This window comes from Echinops telfairi, unplaced genomic scaffold (genome assembly GCF_000313985.2).
Source record: "Echinops telfairi isolate 266 unplaced genomic scaffold, ASM31398v2 ScPeMD7_7465;HRSCAF=8503, whole genome shotgun sequence".
In the NCBI taxonomy this organism is placed as follows: Eukaryota; Metazoa; Chordata; class Mammalia; order Afrosoricida; family Tenrecidae; genus Echinops; species Echinops telfairi.
In genome coordinates this window covers 7,748,371-7,753,860 of record NW_022111365.1, presented here as the reverse complement: position 1 = coordinate 7,753,860, position 5,490 = coordinate 7,748,371, and positions in this window count along the sequence as shown.

Below are 5,490 nucleotides of genomic sequence, written 5' to 3'. Positions count from 1 at the left end.
TCTAATGAAAAAAAAAATTGTGAGTCGTGGCACAGAAGCGCCCCAGGACAACAGAACTTCAGCAGCAGGACGTTTCTCATTTCAAGAGTGCCTGGAGCACGTTCTTTTCTGACACCCAGGAACCTGCAGGATTCACAGTTTTCCATTGACCCACGAATCTCCATGGGGCAACGCTGTTTAGAGAGAAAAGCAACTAACTGCTGGAGGCGTAGTTGTACTTGCAATAACCACCTCCAGGAGTACCTTAGCGCTTGACGCTCAAGAACGTCCATTAATCTCCGTTAATGGAGACACATGAAACAAGTCGATTCAATGATGTGCTGAGACCCTAACCGTAACCTTAACCATAACACTAACCATAACCCTAAACCTAACCCTGACCCCAACCCTTAACCCAAAGTCTAACACAAACCCTAACCCGAACCAGTACAACCGCGCTTCCTCCAGTTAGTTTTTTTCCCTCCTTGTACAGAGGCAAGTGAACCTAAAAGAGGCCACGTTCTCCTGAAAAAAAACAAAAAACAAAACTGAATTTTCATGGCAGAGAGTCTTCAGGGACTCACAAATTTCACGGGGCAGTATTATTTGGAGAGGAAAGAAACTGCTGGAGGCATGCTTGAACTGAGAAATCTGCAGGATCAATGGACCCTTGAAACTCAGAGGCAAAGTAATTCTGAAGGAAAAGAAACTAACGGCAGGAGGCGCTGTTGTACTGGCAAATATCAACCTCAAGAGTTCATTAGCCCAGAAGCTCAAGAATTCCATTAATCTCCATTTTATGGAAACACAGTGAAACCCGGTGAAGTTCACTTTTGTCAGCAACATGACCCTCCGGAAGGCACAGTGGTTTTGTGACACATGAACCTTCATGAACCAATGATGTTCAGAGACCCAGGAAGCTACACGGTTCACTGTTTTATCTTAGACCCATGAATGTCCATGAGGCAATGTGTTTCTGAGAGAAGAGAAACTGCTCAAAGCCCTTGTAGTACACTTGTCCTGAGACAGTTGAAACTCCATGGGGCAATGTTGTGCTGAGACACCTGAATTTCCATGTCCTTAGACACATGAATCTACATGAGTCAATGTAGTTCTGAGACACATGATCTTGAAGGTTCACCTGCCTCTGTTCAATGAAGCCTCCAGCCATTTCATTTCTCTCACTTCAACTTTAACTTCTGCCTCTTCATGGGTCTAAGGAAAATGGTGAATCATGAAGGTACATGTGCTTCCCAACTGCATTGACTAATGGAAATTTATGTTTCTGAGTACAACCGTACTCTGAGTACAATCCGTTTCATTTCTCTCAGATGAACATTGCCCTGTGAAGAATCCTTATTCTCTAGAAAAATGTTGACTTGAAAGATCAGGTGTTTCACCACAAAGTTGCCTCTCTGAGGGTAATGAGCCTCTGCTCAATGGTGCTTCCAGCCGTTTCATTTCTCTTGGTTCCTCTTTACCTCCTGGAGCTTCATGAGTCTAAGGACAACAGTGAATCGTACAGGTACACTCTGTGTTGTGGGAGTTCAGGTGTCACAGAACAAACTTAACAGGAGATGGATGATTCCAGAGAAAAGTGAACTTCAGTGAGTTTGGCGGAGTTTCCAAAAAATTCTGAATCAGGGCTCTTCTAGCCTAGCACCGGAGGAAGGCACAGGTCCTGCAGCATGCTGTTTCTCAGTGCAAACTTGTCTCCAGTAGTCGCTTTCTTCTCAGATCAGCCTGGTCCCATAAAATTCCTTATTCTCATGAAAACTTTTTGTCGTGAAAGTTCAGGTGTTTCACCAAAAGTTGCCTCTCTGAGTTTAACAAGCATCTGCTCCATGGTGCTTCCAGCAGTTTCATTTCTCCCAATTCCACTTTATGCTCTGGAGATTCTTGATTGTAAGGAAAGCAGTGAATCGTGCAGGTTCACCTGCTCTCATGGAAGTTCAGGTGTCACAGAACATTTTACTAGGGACATTGCTGTGTCCGGAGAAAAGGGAACTTCAGTGAGTTTGGCGGATATTCCTTAACATTCTGAAGCAGGGTTCTTCACATCAAGCACCTGAAGGAAACAGGGCTCCTGAGGCATGCTGTTTCTGAGTTCAAGGGTGCCTCCAGCAGTCTTTTCTCTCAGATTACTATTGCCCCTGAAGATTCCTGTTTCTCCTGACACCTTTCGGTTCCACTTTATCCTTCAGAGATTCATGATTCTAAGGGAAATGGTCCATTGCAGAGGTACTTGTGCTGCACAATGGCATTGACTAACAAATTTATGTTATTACAATTAGACTTAAGGATAGGGATAGGGTTGGTGTTAGACTTAGGGTTAGAGTTAGGGTTAGATTTAGGATTGGTGTTTGACTTAGCGTTAGGGGTAGAGTTATGGTTAGGGTTGGTGTTAGACAGGGTTAGGGTAAGTTAGGGTTAAGGTAAGGGTTAGGGTTAGGTTTGGTGTTGGACTTAGGGTTTGAGTTATGGTTAGGGTGGGCGTTAGACTTAGGGTTAGGGTTAGGTTAGGGTTAGTGCTGCATTAAGGGTTACAGTTAGGGTTGGTGCTAGACTTGAGGTTAGTGTTAAGGTTAGGGATAGGTTTCTTTTTAACTTAGGGTTAAGGTTGGTGTTGGATATAGGGTTAGGGTAGTAGTTGGTGTTAGACTTAGGGCTAGGGTTAGGGCTGGAGTTTTACTTAAGTTGATGTTTATGGTTAGGGTTAGGGTTAAGTTTGGTGTTAGAGTTAGGGTCAGGGTTAGGGCTAGGGTTGGTGTTAGACTTAGGGTTAGGGTAAAGGTTCAGATTAGTGATAGACTTTAGGATAGGGTTGGTGTTATACTTAGTATTAGGGTTAGGGTTGGAGTTAGGCTTAAAGTGAGAATTACAGTTAGGGTAAGGGATACAGGTATTTTAAATTTAGTGTTAGGGTTAGGGTTTGTTTTAGGGTTAGTGTTAGGCTTGGTGACAGACTTAGGATTAGGGTTGGTGTTATACTTAGGGTTTGGAATAAGGTTGGTGTTAGACCGCATAGGCTTAAAGTTAGGGTTAGAATTACTGTTAGGATTAGAGTTACAACTACCGTTAGGGTTAGAATTGGTGTTAGGTTTAGGGCTAGGGTTAGGATTAAGGTTAGGGTTGGTGTTATATTTAGGGTTAGGGAAAGGGTTGGTGTTAGGCTTAAAGTTAGGGTTAAGGTTAGGTTTAGGGTTAGTTTTAGGGATAGGCTTGAAGTTAGTTTTAGGATTAGGGTTGGTGTTAGACTTAGGGTTAGTGTTAGGGTTAGGGTTACATTAGGGTTAGGGTTTGGGTTGGTATTAGATTTAGGGTTAGAGTTAGGGTTAGGTTTTGGGTTAGCATTGGTGTTAGACTTAAGATTAGAGTTAGGGTTAGGGTTGGTGTTAGACTTAGGGTTAGTGTTAGGCTTAAAGTTATGGTTATATTTAGGTAAAGGTTAGGGTTATGGTAAGATTAGGGTTAGAGTTAGGGATAGGTTTAGGGTTAGTTTTAGGGTTAGCCTTCAAGATAAATTTCAGATCAGGGGTGGTGTTAGTCTTAAGGTTAAGGTTAGGGTTGGTGTTAGACTTAGGTTTTGAGTTAGGGTTATGTGTGGTGTTTGACTACAGTTAGGGTAGGGTTAGGGTAACAGGTTTACTGTAAGGGTTAGGGTTAGACAGGATTAGGGTTAATGTTAGATTAGAGTTAGGCTTGGTCTTAGACTTAAGCTTAGGGTTAGGGTTAGGTTATTGTTTGTGTTTGACTTGGGGTTAGGTTTAGGGTTGGGGATAGACTTAGTAGTATGGTTAGGATTAGAGTTGGTGTTACACTTCAGGCAAGAGTTAGGGTTATCTATATCTATAGGGCTATCTATTGGTGTTAGAAGTAGGGTAAGAGTAAGGGTTAGGGATAGGTTTAGGGTTAGACGGTTGTTGTTAGACTTATGGTTAAGGTGAAGGTTAGGTCTTGATTTCCAGTTAGGTTTAGGGTTAGGTGAGAGATAGGTTTAGGGTTAGGGACGGTATTCGAGTCAGGTTCAGGGTTAGGATTAGCGTTAGACTTAGGGTTAGGGTTGGTGTTAGACAGGGTTAGACTTATTGTTGATTTTAGAATTAGGGTTAGGTTTTGTGTAGTACTTAAGGTTAGGTTAATAGGGTTAAGTTTAGGCTTCGTGTTAAACTTATGGTTAGGGTTAGCGTTGGTGGTAGACTTAGGGTTTGGGTGAGAATTAGGATTAGGGTTGGTGTTAGACATAGATTTTTGGTTTGGGTTAGGGTTAGGGTTAGGGTTAGGGTGGGTGTTAGACTTATAGTGAGGGTTAGGATTAAGGTTGATGTTAGACTTAAGGTTACGCTTAGGGTTAGGGACAGATTTATACTTAGCGTTAGGATTAGGGTTAGAGTTATGGTTAGAGTTGATGTTAGGCTTAAAGTTAGGGTTAGGGTTTGGTCAGTGTTAGGGTTAGACTTAAGGTTAGGGTTAGGTTTAGGTTTCTGCTTAGTGTTAGAGTTAAGCTTGCTGTTAGACTAAGAATTTGTTTGGTGTTAGACTTAGGGTTAGGGATAGAGTTGGTGTTACACATAGGGTTAGAAGTTAGTGTTAGAGTTAATGTTGGTGTTAGATTTAGGGTTAGGTTTAGAGTTGGTTTTAGGATCAAGTTAGGATTAGGGTTAGGGTAGGGGTTAGGTTTAGACTTAAGGTTAGGTTTAGTATTAGGGTTTGGCTTGGTGTTAGACTTTGGATTGTTTTTGGTTTTAGACTTAGGGTTAGGGATAGGGTCCGGGTTGGTGTTAGATTTAAATTTAGGCTTAGAATTAGGGATAGGATTAGCTTTATGGTTATGGCTAGATTTGGTATTAGATGAAGGTTTAGGGTTAGGGCTGCTGTTAGATTTGGGGTTAGACTTTGGTTATGGTTAGGCTAGGGTTGAAGTGAGTATCAGGGTTAGGATTAGGTTTTACGGTAAACTTAGGGTTAGATCGAGGGTTGGGGCTAGGGTTAGGGTTAGGGTTTGGCTAGGCCTAGTTCTAAGGCTTAGGTTAAGGCTATGGATATGGATAAGGGTAGGTTTAGGGCTAGGGATTGGGTTAGGTCTAAGATTAACACCAAGCCTAAAATTAACCCTAAGTCTAACGCTAACCCTAAATATAACACAAACACTAACATTAAACCAAATGCTAAACCTAAGTCTAACACTAACCCTATCCCTAATTCTAACTCCAACCCTACAACTAACCCTAAACCTAAGTCTAAATAAAACCATAACTTAATCCTACACCTACCACTAACCCTAACCTTACCCCTAAGACAAATCCTAAACTTAAACCTAACCCTAAGAATAACCCAATACCTAACCCTTACCTAAGTCTAACACCAATCTAAATCCTAGCCCTAACCCTAACCTTAACATTAACCCTAACTGTAAGTCAAATCCAACCCTAACTCTAACCATAATGCTAACCCCAAGTCTAACTCAAAATGTAACCCTAACCCTAACCAAATCCTAACCTTAACACTAAC